Here is a 21,874-nt window from a genome sequence, read left to right on the forward strand (position 1 = left end):
ACCTTAACTCAGCACTGGATCACATGGACCTGATAGATGTTTACAGAACTCTCCACCAAAAAGCAACAGAATATACATTCTTCTCATCACCACATGGCACATATTCTGAAGTAAGCCACATAACTGAACATAAAACACTCCTTGGCAAATGCAAGAGAACTGAAATTATAATGACCATTCTCTTGGACCACAGCACAATAAAATTAGAAATTAAGACTAAGAAAATTGCTCATAACCATAAAATTACATGGAAATTGAATAACCTGCTCCTGGATGACTTTTGGGTAAATAATGAAATTAAAACAGGAATCAAGAAATTATTTGAAACTAATGAGAACAAAGATACAACATACCAGAATTTCTGGGCCACTGCTAAGGCAATGTTAAGTGGGAAATTTATAGCACTAACCACCCACATCAACAGGTTAGAAAGATCTCAAGCTAACAACTAAGTGTCACAACTAAAAGAACCAAAGAACCATGGGCAAACCAACCTAAAAGCTAGCAGAAGACAAAAACTAACCAAAATCAGAGCTGAACTAAAGGAGATTGAGACACAAAAAGAACATTCCAAATATCAACCAATCCAGGAATTAATTGTTTGAAAAATTAATAAAATAGACCACTAGCTAGACTAATAAAAAAGAAAAGAGAGAAGATCCAAATAAACACACTTAGAAATGACAAAGGGGATATTATCACTGACCCCACAGAAATACAAATAACTATCGGAGAATATTTTGAACATTTCTGTGCACACAAACAAGAAAATCTAGAAGAAATGGATAAATTCCTGGAAACATACACCCTCCCAAGACAGAACCAGGAAGAAATTGAATCTCTGAACAGACCAATAATGAACTCTGAAATTGAATCAGTAATAAATAGCCTACCAACCTAAAAAAGCCTTGAGCCAGACAGATTCACCTCTAAATTCTACCAGATGTACAAATAAGAGCTGATACCATTCCTATTGAAACTATTTTATGAAACTGAGGTTTCATGGATAGGAAGAATCAATATTAGTAAAATGGCCATGCTGTCCAAAGCAATTTATAGATTCAGTGCTATTCCTATCAAACTATCAATGACATTCTTCACAGAACTAGGAAAAACTATTTCAAAATTCATATGGAACCAACAAAGAGTCCAAGCTGCCAAGGCAATCCTAAGCAAAGGAACAAAGCTGGAGGCAACACGTTATCCAACTTCAAACTATATTACAGGGCTACAGTAACCAAAACAGCATGGCTACAGTAACCAAAACAGACACATATAACAATGGAACAGAATAGGTATATGATTCATTTGTTCCCAAACTATCTTTTCTCTATTAAATTGCCCTTGCACCTTTGTTGAAAATAATTGACTCTATTTCTGTGGGTCTATTTTTAGGCTCTGTTTTCTGTTTCACTGATTTAAATGTCTATTCTTTCACCAATATCGTGCTGTTATTTTATTGTATTTTATTTTGTTTTGTTTTATTTTATTTTATTTTATTTTACTTTATTTTATTTTATTTTTTGAGACACTGTTTCTCTGTCTCCTTGGCAGGGTGCAGTGGTGTGACCATGGCTCACTGCAATCTCAACCTCCTTTCTCAAGTGATCCTCCTGCTTTAGCCACCTAAGTAGTCAGTACTACAAGTGTGCACCACCATGCCCGAGTAATTTTTAATTTTTTTGTAGAGATGGGGGATCTCACTATGTTTCCCAGGCTGGTCTTGAACTCTTGGGCTCAAGTGATCTTCCTGCCTCATCCTTCCAAAGTTCTGGGGTTACAGGCATGGGCCACCATGTCTAGTCCATGATGTCTTAATTAGAGTAATTTTATAGTAAGTCTTGAGGTCAGGCAGTGTGAATCCTCCAAATTTGTTCTTTTTCTTTGGTATTGTGTTATCTATTTTAAGTCTTGTGCCTTTCCATGAAACTTTTGAGTTAGTTTGTTGCTATCTACAAAACCTCTTTTCTACTTTTAATGACTTCTGTGATTTTATTGAGCTCATTCTTTTAATACTGGATAATCTCTCTATTGTAAGGCAAGCTGATTAGCAACCTTAAATCCATCTACAAAGTCCCTTTTGGCAATTCAGGTAACATATTCACATTATAATATTGTAAGGTCTTATATATACTTGGTCTATATATAATTTGTTGTTCTCAAGTCCCTTATATTAATTGTCAGTTGTTTTCTGTGCTTCTCCAATATTACTTAGATATTATGGTTTTATAATTTTTTTGCAGATTTGATCTTCAACAAAGCTGACACTGGGGAAAGGACACACTCTTCAATAGATGGTGCTGGGAAAATTGGATAGCCACATCCAGAAGAATGAAACTGGACCACTATCGCACTATATACAAGAATCAACTCAAAGTAGATTAAAAACTTAAACATAAGACCTGAAACTATAAAAATACTTGAAGAAAACCTAGGGAAAAATTTCCTGGACTTTTGTCTAGGCAAAGAATTTATGACTAACACCTCAAAAGCCACAAGCAACACAAATAAAAATAGACAAATGGGACTTAATTAAATTAGAAAGCTTCTGAGCAGCAGAAGAAAAAATCAGCAGAGCGAAGAGACAACCTCCCGAATGGAAGAAAATATTTGCAAACTATTCATCTAATAGTGGGCTAATACCTAGAATTTACAAAAAACCCAAACAACTCAACAGGAAAAAAAATAATTCCACTGGAAAGTGGCCAAAGGACATAAATAGACATTTTTCAAAAGAAGACATACAAAAGGCCAAAAGATATATGAAAAAACACTCAACATCACTAATCATTATAGAAATGCAAATCAAAACCACAATGAAATATTATTTTCCCCTAGTCATAATGACTATTACTAAAAATAAAAACAAAAACAAAACAAAACAAAATATAACAGATTGAAAAAGGAACTCTTCTACACTGTTGGTGGGAATGTAAACCAGTATAGCAACTGTGGAAAACATTGTGGAGATTCCTTACAAAAGTAAAAATAAAATTACCATTGGAACCAGCAATTTACTACTGGGTATTTACTCAAAGGGGGAAAAAAATCAATATTTCAAGGGGATACCTGCACTCGCATGTTTGTTGCAGTACTATTCACAATGCAAAGATATGAAACCAACCTAAGTGGGGGTTTGGGCTTATGAAGCTGATAGTAAAAAGACTCAGGGTTTGTGAAGTTGGTGAAGGATTTTGCAAAGCTCTTCAAACTGCATGCAGAACTGTTGACCAGTGAGGATGGCAAGGTGGACAGCTCAGCAGCCAGGGATGTGCTGGTGCGCAGGGGCAGGAGCATGATGTGCAGGTGTACCCAGCAATGTTTGGGGTACTCAGGTCCCAAGTGGTGCTTGGAAGAGGTGATGAAGCTCTGAAGTAATTTCTGAGCATGATCTATTATCAAGCCAGTAACATACAAAATACAGAATATTTCATGATGATATCCTGCAATAAAAATCACGAAAAAATAAAACAGAAAACAAAACAAACCAACAAAAAATGTGGTGTGTATACACAACGGAATATTATTCAGCCATAAAAAAGAATGAAATAATGTCATTTGTAGCAACATGGATAAAACTGGTGTGAAATAAACCAGGCACAAAATGATGACTATCCCATGTTCTCACTTATATGCAGGAGCTAAAATAATTTCATCACATGGAGGTAGAGAGTGGAAAAGTAGATAACAGAGACTGAGAAGAGTGAGTGGAAAGGGCAGGGGAAAGAATAAAGAGAAGTGCATTAAAGGATAAGATAGGAGGAATAAATCGAATGTTTCATAGCAGAGTAGGATAACTATACTTTAAAAAGTATTGTACTGGAGTGACGAACACCCTCAATATCCTGACTTAATCACTATGCATTACATACATGTAATAAAATTCCACACATATCCCATAAATTTGTACAAATAAAAAAAGTTTAAGTTAGCTAAAAACCAAAATATAAAGCAAACAAAATGAAATAATATTTCTAATTCTTGACTACTTTAATCTGATCTGCCTTCAGACAAATTTCGAAAATTATTTTGTGAACTCAAAAATATCTCATGGTTTATTGAATTTTATTTTATAGGAGAGAAAATGTATGTGTTGAACGATGTTGCATTTTTCTCCAATACCATAATAAGTATTTAAATTTGTCAACCTTTTTCTTTTTTTAGAATAGTATAGTTTTTGTCATTTATAAACAACACATTTCTGTTTAAGATTATTCCTATTTACTTTATATAGCCTATTGTTCATCTGAATAGGTTCTTTTTGCCTACATTTTAACGTATTACATTTTAACATATTACATATTTAATATAATGTTAAATATATTTATTTAACAATTAAATATATTTAAGTTCAATATATTTAAGTTAAATATATTTAATTGTTGAATAATTTATAAGAAGGTTATTGAATTTATTTTCTCATTTTGAAATTTGCCCTTGTACTGAATTATCTGGGTTTACTTTTTAAAATTCTACTTTATAAAATTATCTTAAAGTAAAATGGACCTTTTCTTTGTTCTGGTAAACAATCCATTAATTTTAGCACATATATAGATTATGTAATCAGCACCACAACCAAGATATAGAACAGGTTACTAATACCAAAAAACTCCTTCATGCTCTCTCTTTCTGAATTATTTTTTATTTCTATTCTTTTTCTGTTTATTCTCTTGCCTTTTCCAGTATTCCTCTAATAATAATTATACCTGTTTTCCAGGATTTATACAGTTTTCCAGGATTACTCTAATAATTATTATATATCCTTCTATTTTGTTTTACAATAGGATAAATATTTTAGATTTACAGCTAGCCCTCTTTTTCTGTGTGTTCCATATTCTTGGATTCAACCAATAGTGGATCTAAAATATTAATAAAAAACAATACAAATAATATAAATACAGAAAGTGATACAGTATAACAACTAGTTACATAGCATTTATATTGTATTAGGCATCACAAGTAATCTAAGATGATTTAAAGTATATGGGAGTATGTGTTTAGATTGTATAAAAATATCATGCCATTTTAACTCAGGGATTTGAGCATCCTTGGATTTTGGTATCAGCAGGGATCCTGGAACCAATCTTCTGTGGATACCAAGGGACAACTAGAAAACTATTAAACCTTTATACCAGTTTTGTTAATTTTTTAAAAAGTCATTTCCTTTTTCTTCGTAGAAGGAAAAACATCTTAAAACTAAACTTGCTTCCTTATTTCAAAGAGTGCTAGAAATGTGGTCAGCTAGGCAAGATTTTCTTGGGCTCTATTGCCGGACCTGTGGAGAATGTAGGATGGATATGACAGTTGTGAAGAGTTCAGTCTTTGAGGTATTTGGGAAACAAGTTGTGCTTAGAGAGCAAGCCTCTAAATAAATGATTGACCTGCAGGCAAATATGGCAAGACCCTTGGCTTATGGTTTTAGGTTGTGAATCCACATCTGTATCTTCCTGGATAATCCATTATGAACACTTCAAAAATAATGATAATTATTATAAACATCTCTGCTATTATTTCTACTATATTTTATTAAGACTTTCCTTGTAGTAAGCGTTGAACTGAATGTTTAAAGTTTATTTCTGTAATTTAATTTTTACACTATTCGTCTAAGGTACTCCATACTACCCGTCTTCTCTTCTCCTGGCTATGTTGGACTTTCCAGCGTCCCCCTTTCTATGATTCACCTATCCCTTGAAACAGCTATCAGTATTAGTTTGTGCTAATTTTTTAATGTATTGTCAGAAACTTTAATGCATGATTCTTCCTTTAAAACGCAACTTCCAGTAAGCAAGTATTTGCTGGAGACAAATTGCCTTAGCCTAAAAGAATAATTTTCCAATTATGGGATTTTGAACATTGGGGCATAAATATTTCCATAACTAAAGGAGTAATTTTTTGTTCCCCATATGCTCTGTAAATGACTGCTTCAATGTTTTCTTCTCCTAGGCCAGTCCCTGTTGTGCTTTTCTCCAATGAACATTGCTACATCACAGGTGTGCATTCCCACTTTAAATAGCAGAGACACACTTCACAGTTCTTGTTGCAACTCTGTGAAAATTTGGGTCAACATTTTAATGACTCCCACTGCAAGTAGATTATAGTGTTTAATCCCCGATCTAGTAAATGTCACTGCTTTCTAAGGGGTTTTATATAAAGACAGGAGAAAAATATACATCCATACTCTAGGCTTCTGACGCTTGCTAAAGACTATGGTGATTTCAGTAGGCTTGTGAATCTCGGAGGAAATGGTGTTTTTGATGCTAGGTGCATAACTGGTAGGTCAAAAGCTAGATATGATAGTAAGGGTCTTCAGAAGCAGTTGTGGTTTGCATTCTTCAGATAGCAAAACAATTAACATTTATTTAATAATTATATAAAACAGAAATAATGGAGGAATAGTAAAGAAAAAGTATATATGACTTAAAGACATAAAAATGGATGATTCCATTAAATAGGGATTAGAGCATTCTTTCTGGTGATGAAAAGGAGAAAAAATATAAATATAAATTTATGTATATGTTTAAATCACTATAAGAATAGTTCCCATTAGTAAATAAATCGTCAGTAAAATAGAAATATTCAAATGTGTGAAGCTGAGGGTTTTCAATGCATTTAATATAAAAGGAACTTGTGCCATTTTCATATGAAAAATGCAATTTCAAACAGATGAAATTATTTTGGTAGTACATGGTCTTTTTCTAAATCCCTGAACTTAAATAGATTAGAATTTTTATTGCATATGTTATTAATAATATAACACACTGATTATTTCTGAACGGCATTCTTAAATTTGGATTTTGAAACCTAGAAAATTCCTTAAATTTTGCCCAGAAAATATGCTTCAAGCTTTACATAGATCATCTAATATAATTCTCACAAGTAGAGGTCAAATCTTAGGCTACCGAGATATAAGTGAAGTCCAGAATACCGTAACTACTCTTAACCACTGGGCAATAGACTCCTTTTAAGAATTCTCGAATATCATTCTATGACAAAATTTTAAAATAATTTTTCTTTTTTTTGAGATGGAGTCTAGCTCTGTCATCCATGCTAGAGTGCAATAGCACCATCTTGGCTCACTGCAACCTCTGCCTCCCAGGTTCAAACAACTTTCCTGCCTCAGCCTCCCGAGTAGCTGGGAATACAGGCATGCACCACCACGCCCGGCAAATTTTTTTATTTTCAGTAGAGATGGGATTTCACCATGTTGGCCAGGCTGGTCTTGAACTCCTGACCTCGTGATCCACCCACCTCAGCCTCTCAAAGTGCTGGGATTATAGGCGTGAGCCACCGCACCCAGCCAAAATAATTTTTCAATATTGACAAAACAATTTAAATATGTGCAAATAAATGGAGATGTAACCAGATTTTCCTCCACATGGGAAAACATGAGGTCATCTAAAGGAAAAATATTGCTGAAGGTAACATTTATTTGTATTTTTATTTTTGAGATGGAGTCTTGCTTTGTCTCCCAGGTTGGAGTGAGTGGTGTGATCTCGGCTTACTGCAGTCTCCGTCTCCTGGATTCAAGCAATTCTCCTGCCTCAGCCTCCCGAGTAGCTGGGATTACAGGTGCCGGGATTACAGGTGCCCACCACCACACATGGCTAATTTTTGTATTTTTAGTAGAGACAGGGTTTCACCATTGTTGGCCAGGCTGGTCTTGAACTCCTGGCCTCAAGTGATCCACCCATCTTGGCCTTCCAAAGTGTTGGGATTACAGGCATGAGCCATTGCCCCCAGCCGTGAAGGTAATATTTAAAATTTTGATATTTAGTGTTCAATCACAGAATGAGTTAAGGATAGAATAATAAGGTAAATTGTAATTAACAGAGTATAATTCATTTCCAGTACATTTGCTTCTGCACAGCAACAATTAAAAACAAATTAAAATTTTTAAAAATGAATCAGATTTTTTTCCCATTTTTATTTTTCCACTTCTAACTGGACTCTGAAAGTTGCTGCAACAGAACAATTGCTATAATCCTTCTACTCGAAAGTCAGAATGTGTAGTCAATGTAAAATTTGTGATAATTATCCAAAAAAAAGCCAAAATTGTTTTGGAACATTTGTTTTAGTTTTTACCACAAATCAGGTAAGACTTTTTCTTTAGACTAGAAACCATGCCACTACTTTTAACTAAAAGCAGTCAGCTAATCTGCAAATTTAATCAGCCAATCAGTTAATTCAGAAAAATGGGGGCACATAATCATAAAACTTATTTTTTCACTGAATTGATACATTGGCACTGTCAGACAGTTAAATCTGTATGTGTATTGATCTACAATCTAAAATTTCAATAGTCAGTAGTCTCAGGCATTCATAATGCAAGATTTTCTTTTTTATTATTTATTTTCAAGAATTTTTGGAGGGATCATTGGGAATAAATTAATGGAAGAGAATGAAGAAAATAAAAGTCAAATAGTTCTTTTTTTTTTTTTTTTTTGAGACAGGTTCTCACTTAGTGCTCAAGCTGGAGTGCAGTGGCATGTTCTTGGCTCACTGCAGCCTCTGCCTCCACCTCCCAGGTTCAAAGGATTCCCCTGCCTTAGCCACCCGAGAAGCGGGTGTGGGATTACAGGTGTATGCCACTATGATTGGCAAATTTTTGTATTTTTAGTAGAGACAGGGTTTTGCCATGGTGGCCAGGCTGGTCTCAAACTCATGAGCTCAAGCCATCCGCCTGCCTCAGCCTCCCAAAGTGCTAGCATCACAGGCTTGAGCCACTGTGCCCTGCCCGTTTTTTGACTCTTTTTCCATTTCTTCATTCTTTGAGTTTATAACAATGATTTTATTGTTTTCTAAGCATATTAATATTGACTACAACTTAAATATTAGTATATTGATATTTAAAAATTTTTGACATTGGTCCCCATGTTTCACTGACATAATGAAATCTTTTTTAGTGTACCTTGAAAACTTTTATTGAAGAAGGAATGAAATATTGCATTTTCAAAGATGGATAAGTTAGAATACAGGATTAGACAAAATTGCATTATCTATTATAATTAAATTATTATCAAAACTAGATAAATATTCAAATGTATAAAGTGAAATATTCAAATGTGTAATATAACAAGGGAATTCATATAGTTTTACATGTGGAAAAAGCAATTTAAATAAAAAGATGATTTAGATGCATATAGACTTGCAAATGCCTGATCTAACACTATATTTTTTTACTTAATTAATTTTAGTCTCATCAAATTTTCCAGTAACCCAGACAACTTTCCAGTTACCCAGCTAAAATTTCTGTAGTCAAAGGCTTAAATTTCATTAGGGTGGCTGGCAAAGTAAACCCTACCTGATCACAAAATTAGCTTTTATTTACTAGGAATAAGTTTCATTTGCTTTGTACCACACTTTTGACTATTTGGTAAAGACATTGATATTCCATAGGAAATAAAACTTCTAGAAGTTGGGAAGCACTGTAAATGAAAAAATTAATTTTGAAAAATAATTCTGAGTTCTTAATGTATCTTTTTGTTTGTTTTTCTAGTTTAAAATTAGCTTTGGGTAGAATGAAGAGGATTAAAGGAGGGAGATTCTCTTTTTAAAACATGTTTCTATGAAATAATAAATTACCAAAAGTGGAGAATAACTCTTGTAGGTTACAAGTATGCCTTTTGGTTATCAGTTGTCTTATGGAATTAAGAAATTAAAAATTAAATAATTTATCCCCCTCATAAGATATTAAATGGATCTTCTGAAATCATTATAGTAAAGTCTTAGTTAAGTCTAGTGTTTAACAATAGTTGATGCAAAATAGTCACATTTTTGTGTGTAAGAGAAACCTTTGAGAGTTCAACACTTCTTTTATTTTTAGTTTTATTTATATGCCTTATTCAGTAGAGCACACAAATGTAATGTAATCTGCCTCAATAAATGTGTATTATATAACTCGTTAAGTAGTATTCAGATAGGTATATAATTGTGTGGGCATGTGATGACTACAGCTCAACATGTACTGATGCTGGTCAAAACCAAGAGGTTAAACTTTTCAGATTATATCTGGTAGCAATTGTTAAGTGATTCCCCCCAAAAATGTTTACCCTGAGAATTTTTAATTGGATTCTAGGTAATCAATCTTTTAGTGAATGATAAGTTAATATGTGGTTGTAGAAATATCACATTTTCAAACTCTGTAATTTTGTTCCTTTCACAATTATAAAGCCGAGTCTGCAGATGAATGGAGGGGTTCAGCTATTCCAGAGTATCTGAATTCATGTTACTTGGACTTACTGATTCTCCTGAACTCCAGATATTCTTTTTTGTGGTGTTTTCTGTCTTCTGTTAAACGACCATGTTGGCCAACTGCCTGATTTTGCTCAGCGTCCTATCCACCTCACACCTTCACTCTCGCATGTACTTCCTGCTCAACAACCTGTCTCTCATTGACATGTGCCTGTCCTCCTTTGCCACACCAAAGATGATTATGGACTTTTTTGCTCTGCGTAAGACCATCTCTTTTGAAGGCTGCATTTCTCAGATCTTTTTTTTTGCACCTCTTCACCGGGACTGAGATTCTGCTGCTGATCTCCATGTCTTTTGACAGGTATATTGCCATATGTAAACCTCTCCATTATTCAACAATTATGAGCCAAAGAGTGTGTGTTGAGCTTGTGGCAGTTTCTTGGACAGTGGGCTTTCTGCATACAATGAGCCAATTAGCTTTTACCCTCTATTTGCCCTTCTGTGGTCCCAATGTTGTAGACAGTTTTTTCTGTGATCTTCCTTTGGTCATCCAGCCAGCTTGTGTGGATATTTATGTTCTTGGGATCTTCACGATTTCAACCAGTGGTGTGATGGCTCTTATAAGTTTTCTGCTTTTGCTCACCTCCTACATCATTGTTCTTATTACCGTCAGGGACTACTCCACAGGATCCTCCAGGGCTCTTTCTACCTGTACAGCACATTTTATTGTTGTGTTAATGTTCTTTGGACCCTGTATTTTCATTTGTGTGTGGCCTTCCACAAACTTCCTGGTAGACAAAATTCTGTCTGTTTTCTATACCATCTTCACTCCCTTTCTGAATCCACTTATTTATACTTTGAGAAACCAGGAAGTGAAGACAGCAATGAAGAAGAAACTGAATATTCAGTATTTCAGCCTTGGGAAAACTGCTCCGTGATGCTTCATGCAATGAATAGAGATCTCTTTTGTGAGATATAATATCAACAGTTATGTTCTTATAGCAATCAAAAAATTAAACTTGAATTTACCTTTCAAATCATTTAGTTTAAATTTATGAAAAGAAGTCAGGGATAAGAAATGTGTGACATCTTGACGAAAAGTTAGCGCAGTGTTTACAAACCTTTTGAGTTATGGGTCTATTTGATAATCTGGTGAAATGTAAAGGTTATTTTCATAGAAAAATGAACATATCATCAAAATTGTGAACATAAATTCAGGACTTCATAAACCTCTGGATCCTACAAACATACCTTGGATTAAGACTACTTAAAGAATCCTGAGATAAAATATGAATCTCCTGTTTTCTAATCCGGAATATTCCCATTCTGTACAGCCTTGTGGTACTCTGATGGTATTTAGATTAATTTAGAACTGTAATTAGCAGTGTAGGACAAAACAAGTATAACACTGGAAATAGTTTTATGGGAAAATTTATACTGTGAAGAGATTGTTTTAGGTAATGTTCAACAATCTTGATTTAAGGGGTTCAGTTGTTTGAGTTCTGTGTCAACTTTGAAAATAAGAGAACAGTTCAAAGATTCAGAAATTTAACAATACAGTTTCTTAATAGAACACCTATTAAGTCTGATACTACTATCAGACTTCATAATTAATATAGCAAATAATCAAATAATAATTTGTAAAGTTTAAATCATAGACCGTAAACTACTCAAATCTGGCTTTCAAAATCTGGCTGAAAATTATAAGTATGATGAATTTATTTATTACCAAGACTCAATGTTTGGGAAAAACATTAGCTATTAAATTAATCATAAGTTTTTCATTTCCAAAATAAATATTGCAGCATATTATTAGTCTTAGAAGAAGCTTTGTGTCTAATTTTCAACATAATGTAACCTGTGGAAAGAAAGGAAAAAAAAGAATTTAAGAAATACATAGCATGATTCTCCCTAATTTGGTATATTATTGATCATGTTAAATAGATTTTTTATTACAAGAGAGTCTTTGGAAATCAGCTAGCCAGTCCAATTTTCTAACAGCTGAAGTACTGAAGGTCCAGAGAATTCATAGAACTGGTTTAAGGCTGAATCACATGGACCCTGGAATTAAATCTTGATTTTGTCATTTCCTAGTTGTATTATCCCTGGGGATTCACTTTACCTCTAAAAGGTAAATTAAATATTTGTCATGACTGTTTTATGGGAAGTATACAGAATGGGTTCTAAAAATGTCATTTCTATTTCCCTATAACTTCTTCCCAAAATACATCTTATATTAAAGTAGTATGCCTTTGAAGAATAACTTCTTTCAAAAAAAATCACTAGCAGGTTGTATTCAATATTCTAGTTTTAGGATGTCTCTAAAACTGCAGCTTGTTAAGACATATGACAGAAAAACGAATAGAAGGTTTTCCAGTTTTTCATTAGTAATATGGTTGAGGTGACAAAAGTAGGTTAGATTGCATGGTATTTTGATATACTGATAAAAATGTGTCTACTTAAAATGACTGACGTATATAAAAAGAGTTCTGGAAGCAATCGGTCATCATAGATTTGAACAGCGAGTAGCATGAGAAAAACACGACTTTGCCTTGCAAAGAAAGAAATGGCATTAATAGTTTTGCCACTTAAAAGTCCAAGATAATTGTAAAACATGCTTCAACACAACCTCCAAGCCAAATATTTAACATTAAATAATGTGCAGAAGCTTATGAAGAAATGTAGTGTTGGAGCTAGATAGAAAACCACATTTTAAATTTGAAACACTAGTTCATTTTAACAAATTATGAACTCTTCCTTATGTCAGTTAAGCAAATGAAAAAAAAGGTTAACGTGGAAATGTACTTTTACCTCATTCTGACTTTTCTGCCAAAATTCTCACCTTTGTTTTTGAACATAAATCTCTGCTCCTGAAATGTCAATCTTTAGTTCAATAATTATTTGTTGAACATCTACTCTGTTTCAGGCCCTCGCTTGGTGCCAGAGATCCACTAAAATACAAAATCTGTTTCTCTGTCTTTGAGGGACGTGTGTCCAGCAATTAGTTAGATCAGTCTGTTGTAGGTGTCAATTCCAGTGTCACAAATTTCTTGTTTTGCAATGTTGAGCAAGTTTTTTTCAATGTTTCTAACCCTCAGTTTTTTTGCCTACAAAATGTGGTAATAATATTTAACCATGAGTAATGTTGTGAAAATTAAGCAAAAATACATGTAATATATTTAACAATGCTTGGTGTTCATTAATGCTTTAGTAAATACTAACTAATTATATTATTGTTATTGTTGCTGTTGTGTTAAACATGCATAAGATAGCAGGTACTAGAATGTAAATAAGGGTTCTTACTTGAAATTAAATGGCAGAATTTCATACTGTAATAGGATGTATCAATTTACCTAGTATTAATTATTGTTAAAATACTGGATTTTTGTCAATTATTATTAGTCTTTGATGCATTTCTGTAGTTAGCATTGTCCTTTGTATGTGTTGGCCTTTGCATATTTTTCCAAAGAAGTATTATACTTTTGGGGTTTCTTATTTTGAATTGAAGAATATGCCAAGACTGCATAAAAGGGAAAAATAATAAATACACTGTGTTCAATAGGTCAATGCCTTGTTTTTTGTTTTTTGTTTTTTGTTTTCACAACAATGATTTTAAATAAAATAAACATAGTTTAAATGTCTGAAGTATTTTGTCCCTATTCAAAAGATAGTAATGGAAATGCTTTCTTATATATATTAACTGAGAAGTAAATGACTTAAAAGTTATCTGTTGAATTTTTTAAAAACACGTTAATAAACAAGGCAGACTTTGTCCAGATTTATAAAAATATAATAAATTGTTTATTTTCAGACATGGTAGAATGTACTGTTCAGAAAATTGTTAAAAATAGAACCATAAAATTAAAGCATGAAGTAAGACATTTCATCTGACTAATAAAGCCCTAAAGCTGGAGAATAAATCTCTAATCTCTACCGGGGAATTTCTGGTAGTAGAGCTCATTTGGGGGGAATCAGTTAAGCCCTGAACTGTGCCCTCAAAGCCTTACTCATGGAGCCTAGTTAAAATTTCTGCATAAATACAGCATGTCAGATTAGCCATTCTTCAACATGTTACACGTGCCAGTATCTGAATATGGCTCTCACATTTGCAGTACCCTTGACTCTTCCTCAGACTGCAGTTTAGGTGACTCACTTTAGAGCCCTTGTCATCAAAGAAAGAAGATGAGTCAGAGGTACAAAGAGAAGAAATTGGAGGTAGAATGAGAGGAAAAATGGATGCAGTCAAATAAATAATTAGCTATTAATACATTCACAACTTTGATTCCCCCTTTTTTCTCATCCACTACTCCATACAATCCACTAAATAGTCCTCCTATTTTAAAAATATATATTGACTTAATTTATGTCTCTTCATCTCTGCTGCCATCTCCCTAGACAAGGCAGTCTCTACTGCACAGTAGTACCACCTCACAGTATACTATTATAGGGTGGTACGGACTCTATGAATAGAATCCAGGAGGTCTGGGAACCAAGGGGAAAAAAGTCACACATGTATTTTTTACTAATATCTAATTGACACGTAACATTTCTTTCAATTATGAATGTAATCAGTATTATCAGTACTTGTGATAATGTCATCACAAATATATTTATGTCATAAAAAGCTGTTGCAGAAATCTCACAAGATTGTTAAAGATCACTATTTCATTTTACTTTTTAACTTTTAAGTTCAGTGGTACAAGTGTAGGTTTGTTACACAGGTAAACTTGTGTCATGGGAGTTTGCTGCACTGATTACTTCATCACCCAGGTATTAAGCCTACTAATCATTAGTTATTTTTCCTGATCCTCTTCCTCCTCCTACCCTCCTCCCTCTGAAAGGCCCCAGTGTCTGTTGTTCTTCTTTGTGTCCGTGTGTACTTAATATTTAGCTCCTACTTACACATGAGAACATGCAGTATTTGGTCTTCTGGTTCTGTGTTAGTTAGCTAAGGATAATGACTTCCAGCTCCATCCATGTCCTGGCAAAGGACATGATCTCATTCTTTTTATGGCTGCATAGTATTCCATGGTGTATATGTACTACATTTTCTTTATCCAGTCTATCATTGATAGGCATTTAGGTTGATTCCATGTCCTTGATATTGTGAATAGAGCTGCAATGAACACATACATGCATAGGTTTTCATAATAGAATAATTTATATTGCTTTAGGTATACACCCAGTAATGGGATTGCTGGGTTAAATGGTATTTCTGTCTTTAGGTCTTTTTGAGGAATTGCCGCACTGTCTTCCACAATGGCTGAACTAATTTACACCCCCTCCAACAGTGTGTAAGTATTCCCTTTTCTCTACAACCTCAACAACATCTGTTATTTTTTGACTCTTTACTAACAGCCATTCTGACTGGTGTGAGATGGTATCTCATTGTGGTTTTTATTTGCATTTCTCTAATAATCAGTGATGTTGAGTTATTTTATTTTATTGTACTTTAAGTTTTAGGGTGCATGTTTAAAATATGATTATTGGCTGCATGTATGTCTTCTTTTGAAAATTGTTCATGTCCTTTGCTCACTTTTTAATGGGTTGTTATTTTCTTGTAAATTTGCTTAAGTTCCCTATAAATGATGGACATTAGATCTTTGTCAGATGCATAATTTGAAAAAATTTTCTCCTTTTCTGTAGGTTGTGTGTTTACTCTGTTGATAGTTTCTTCTTTTGTGCAGAAGCTCTTTGGTTTAATTAGATCTCATTCATCAATTTTTGCTTTTGTTGTAATTGCTTTTGGCATTTTCATCGTGAAATCTTTTCCCGTGCCTATGCCCTGAATGGTATTGCCTAGGTTGTCTACCAGGGATTTTATAGTTTTGGGTTTTACATTTAAGTCTTTTAACCATCTGAGTTAATTTTTGTATATAGTATAAGGAAGGAGTTCAGTTTCAATCTGCTGCATATGGCTAGCCAGTTATCCCAACACCATTTATTGAATAGAGAATTCATTCTCCATTGCTTGTTTTTGTCAGGTTTGTCAAATATCGGATAGTTGCAGGTGTGTGGTCTTATTTCTGGGTTCTCTATTCTGTTTCATTAGTCTATGTGTCTATTTTTGTACCAGTACCAAACTGTTCTGGTTACTGTAGCCCTGTAACATAGTTTGAATTCAGGGAGCGTAATGCCTTCACCTTTGTTACTTTTGCTTAGTATTGCCTTGATTATTCAGTCTCTTTTATGGTTCTATATGAATTTTAAAATAGTTTTCTCTAGTTCTGTGAAGAATATCAATGGTAGTTTGATGGAAATAGCACTGTATCTATAAATTGCATTGGGCAGTATGGCCCTTTTAATGATATTGATTCTTCCTATCCATGAGTGTGGAGTATTTTTCCATTTGTTTGTGTCATCTCTGGTTTCGAGCAGTGTTTTGTAGTTCTCCTTGTAGAAATATTTCACCTCCCTAGTTAGCTTTATTCCTGGGTATTTTATTCTTTTTGTGACAATTGCGAATGGAATTTCATTCCTGATTTGGCTCTCAGCTTGACTCTTGTTCATGTATAGGAATACTAGTGATTTCTGAACATTGATTTTGTATCCCAAGACTTTGCTAAAGTTGTTTATCAGCTTAAGAAACTTTTGGGCTGAGACTATGGGGTTTTCCAGATACAGGATCATGTCATCTGCAAATAGGGATAGTTTGACTTCCTCTCTTCCTATCTGAATGCCCTGTATTTCTTTCTCTTGCCTAATTGCCCTGGCCAGAACTTCCAATACTATGTTGAATAGGAGTGGTAAGAGAGGGCATCCTTGTCTTGTGCCAGTTTTCAAGCAGAATGCTTCCAGCTTTTGCCCACTCAGTACAATGTTGGCTGTGAGTTTGTCATATATGGCTCTTAATATTTTGAGGTATGTTCCTTCAAAGTCTAGTCTTTTTTGTGTTTTTATCATGAAGGAATGCTGACTTTTATTGAAAGCCTTTTCTGCATCTATTGAGATAATCATGTGGTTTTTGTTTTTAGTTCTGTCTATGGAACATTACTATTTTAAAATTGGTTTAGCTATTAGATTCTCACTAGATCTTATTCAGTGTGTTCAGAGAGCACTTGTATTTCTATATCACCATTGAAAAAATATTTGAATACTACAATTTAGTATAATTGATTTTCTTTGTGTTCTTATATTCTTAAGTTTAATTTATTTTTAATTGGCAATAATTCTACATATTTATGTGGTGTACATAGTGATGTGATACATACAACATGTAGAGATCAGATCAGGGTAGTTAGCATACCCATCATTTCAAACATTTATCATTTTTTGTTGGGAATATTTGATATCTTTTCTTCTAGCTATTTGAAAATATAAAAAATATTATTTTTGGCTATAGTCATCCTAAAGCGCTATAAAACATAAGAACTTATGTCTCTAATCTAGCTGTGATTTTGTGTCCTTTAACAAATATCTCCCTTTCTCCTTTTTTCTCTACATTTTTCAGCCTCTAGTAATCTCTATTCTGCTTTTTCCTTCTGTAAGATCAACTTTTTTTTTTTTTTGAGATGGAATCTCGCCCTGTTGCCTAGGCTGGAGTGCAATAGCACGATCTCTGCTCACTGCAACCTCCGCCTCCGGGGTTCAAGCGATTCTCCTGCCTCAGCCTCCCAGAATAGCTGGGAACACAGGCGCCCACAACCATGCCCGGCTAATTTTTGTAGTTTTAGTAGAGACAGGGTTTCGCCATGTCGGCCAGGCTGGTCTCAAACTCCTGACAGGCGATCCACCCACTTCGGCCTCCCAAAGTGCTGGGATTACAGGCGTGAGCCACCGCGCCTGGCCAAGATTAACTTTTTAAAATTTCCACATAAGAATGAGAACATGTGATGAACGGCTTTTTCTTCCTGCTTTATTTCACTTAACATAATGTACCCCAGTCCCATACATGTTGTTGCAAATAACATGATTTCGTTATTTTTATAGCTGAGTAATATTCCATTATATATATGTACTGCATTAAAAAAAATCTCTTCATCTGCTGTCAGACACAGGTTGATTCCGTGTCTTGGTTATTGTGAATAGTGCTGCAATAAATATGAGGCTACAGATGTCTCTTTGATATATTGATTTTCTTTCCTTTGGATAAATGCCCAGTAGTGGGATGGATGGATCACATGGTAGTTCTATTTGTAGTTTTTTGTTTTGTTTTGTTTTGTTTTTTAAAGGAAACTCTGTATCATTCTTCATGGTGGCTGTGCTAGTTTATATTCCCACCAATAGTGTATAAGAGTTCTCTTTTCTTGCTCACGCCTGTAATCCCAGCACTTTGGGAGGCCGAGACGGGCAGATCACGAGGTCAGGAGATTGAGACCATCCTGGCTAACACAGTGAAACCCCGTCTCTACTAAAAATACAAAAAATTAGCCGGGCGTGGTGGCGGGCACCTGTAGTCCCAGCTACTCTGGAGGCTGAGGCAGGAAAATGGCGTGAACCCGGGAGGCAGCCCTTGCAGTGGGCCGAGATCGCGCCACTGCACTCCAGCCTGGGCGACAAAGCGAGACTCCGTCTCAAAAAAAAAAAAAAAAGAGTTCTCCTTACTCCACATCCTCACCAGAATTTATTATTTTGTCTTTTTGATAATAGCCATCCTAACTGGGGTGAGACAACCTATCATTGTGGTTTTGATTTACACTTTCCTGATGATAAGTGATGTTGAGGGTTTTTTCCATGTATTTATTGGGCGTTTGTAATTCCTTGTATATTTTATCTTATGTGTGCAAGATATTATTCTGAGAAGGGTTCAGACTTCACCAAACTTCCAAAGGGATATATGATGCATATGATGCATTTGTATATGCACACACACACACACATACACACACAGAGCTAGGAACCCCTAGAGTGGGGATCGGGAGCACCATAATTGAAACTGGATTGCCTGATTTGAATCTAGCTTTTCACCATTTACCAGGTTTGCAGCTTGGGGAATTAGCTTCTCTATTCTAATTTTCTCATCATCTTCTAAGCAGAGTTTGTAAGTTAGCACCCTGCAAGCCACAACTGTCCTCTATTCCCAACATGTTTTGTGTTCCCTCAAAGACTTATAAAGAAATCAAGTTAATTACCAAAATTAGATAGTGGAAAATTTCACAAACAAATACAGATTTGTTTATTTTCATGAAAAATGAAACAAATAAATACAAGCCTGCCAATATTTGGCCAGAATTCCAAGTTGGAGCTGAGCTTTTAGATCGAATTACAACCAGAGACCTCATCTCTCTGTTTTGTTTTGCAGCAGGCCACTCCATTCATATATATTACACCAGCAGTTCTGCCTACATGAATAGAGCAGCCTGGTGCAAAACAGAACATGCCCTTTCTACCACGATGCCTACAACTTTTTTTGCTTTTCTAACTCTCACTTTACTGTAATCCACCCTTGTTCCTAGCCTTTCATGCCTTACTCTCAACAAACAGCATTTGTTGAATCACCAGGAATACAATGTTCTTACAAATTAATCCTATATGAGACATTAGGTCAAGCAGGGTTATAGAATCTGTTATACTTCTATCCTCTTCTTGTTTTATACCTCTCTCCCTTGTGTCCTGATTCGTTTTCTGTTTGCACTCTAGCAGAAATCTGTTTTCAGTCATTGGCATTTCCTTATATATTGAAGAGCTATGCTAGCTCTTCCAAGGATACGTCTAATTATAAGAGGATGGGATTTTTCTCTAGATGAAGTATCTCAGAATTAGTTAGTAGGGAGGAGACGACTGTCATAAGCTAGATTTTCTGCCTTTTAGGTTCCTCTCAGTAAAGATAATCCAGGAAATGTTTTTTGGCCCTTTTTATATATCAGAATCTGTGAGATGTACTGAGGAAACAGAAATGATAATACAACTTTCCTATCATTGAAGAGATTATATTCTAACAAGAGGAAAGATAATTGCCATGGTATAAATTTGCATGTAGTGATATGGGAACCTAGGAAAAGACAAGTCTAAATGTCCCTGGCAAAGTCAGAGTAAGCTTGGAGATCAGAGATAGTGCTGAATTTGAGATCTGGATGACAGGTTGGAGTAAAATAAGCCAGGAAGGGAAGAGCATGGACAAAGGCAGAGGAGCATAAAATGCCCAATGAATTCAGGAGCTACATTTGGTTTACTATTTCTGGAGCACAAGATATTAAGTTAGTAGTAGTGGAAATAGAATCTGTGCTGATAGGAGGTGGTCAGAGCCTTGGATGCTACCATAATAAAGGCATTAGGCATATTGTAGAGGTAATGGGGAAGCATTGATTAAGTGGGGGCAGACTATCAGCAGCTGCTTAACTTTTATCCAGTTTCTGCTGTGAGGACTTTTTATAGACTTCTGGGGTGATTTGCTTAGGATGTTTTATCTTATTTTTCCCTGTAGTGGATAAAAGGATGCTAAACATACAGTCTGCACTTGAAGACTATATTGGAGCTACAGAAGAAAAGTTATCCTTGTTCTTTTTGTCTCTTTCCACCCCTCCTGTATAACTTTGAATTTGCTTGTTTTGACTAACATACTGAGACTTGGCTTATGTGGAGTTATGTGGACTATTAGCCTAGTAATTTCCAGACCAAAATCTCTCTTTTCCCTCTTATTACCTTCTTTCCTCATCGCCTTATGTCTTGAAGCAACTTCTCAGAGTCTCTCTACCTCCCATACTCTGAAATGACCTTATTGGTTTATGGAAATCTGTTCCTCTGCATTGCAATTCTTGCATTTTCACTGATGTGGCAGTTGGTGGAAGCCTAGGCATTAAGATGATAGAACACCTGGAGGGGAGCAGGAAGGATTGCCGAAGAGATCTAGATATCCCTCATGAGGGAGGCACTGCTCAGCACTTGTTTTTCCAGGTGTGAAGTATTCTGACTTGATACTAGTTTTGACAATTTTCATCCACTATTGATGAATATCATATATTTATTTATTCTCAAATATTTGTTACTAAAAGTTTATAATGTGATGGGCATTATTTTATGGATTACAGAAAAAATGGCAGTGAGGCTGGGAAATAGAAAGCAACAAATTACTACAATGTAGGATTCTGCCTACCTCCTCAGCCCTATTTTGCATTTTTCTCCCCCTTGAACACTAACTTCCCTTGTCTTTTAGTGTGCCAGGCTCCATGCTGTTGGGGCCTTTTCCAAATGCTATTATATCTATGTAATGATATCCATTTGCTCAACCTGCCCATGTGCTGTACATGTACCCTCAGGACTAAACCTTGATGGAATCTCTCCAAGAAGTCTTCCAATGACCACAGCAACCAGGGAAGGTTCCAGCATTATATGTTCTTTTGCTATTCTATACATGCTCCTAGTAGAGCACAGCATAATTATAATTAGAAATGATTATGCTGTTCTTTATTGAATACCTTTATATCCCCCCTCTAGACTGGAATTCCTTGAGGGTAGAGCGAAATACATCATATTTACTCTCTATTGCCAACAAGTAACAGAAGGCATGGCATACACAGATACTTGTGCACTTGTTGAAATATTAAATGAGCTGCAATGATAGAAGTATCTGCAGGTTAGTTTTGGAATGTAGAGGAGGGATTGGCCAATTATGACAGGTATAAAGGAAGGTTAATTGATGTAACAGAATGTGGTGATAGTCTAGTGGAATCTTAAAATAGGATCTTAGGACAGCAGGGTTGAGGGGAGAGCATTCTAGGCAAAAGGAAGAGCATATGCAAAATGT

General features: G+C 34.9%; 1 pseudogene; it reads left to right on the plus strand.

Annotated features, from left to right (window-relative positions):
• The first annotated feature begins 9,144 nt into the window (after nt 1-9,144).
• On the plus strand, nt 9,145-11,748 carry LOC134759942 (olfactory receptor 4K2-like; annotated as a pseudogene).
• The last annotated feature ends 10,126 nt before the right edge of the window (nt 11,749-21,874 follow it).

The sequence above is a fragment of the Pongo abelii genome, chromosome 15, assembly GCF_028885655.2.
Source record: "Pongo abelii isolate AG06213 chromosome 15, NHGRI_mPonAbe1-v2.0_pri, whole genome shotgun sequence".
NCBI lineage: Eukaryota > Metazoa > Chordata > Mammalia > Primates > Hominidae > Pongo > Pongo abelii.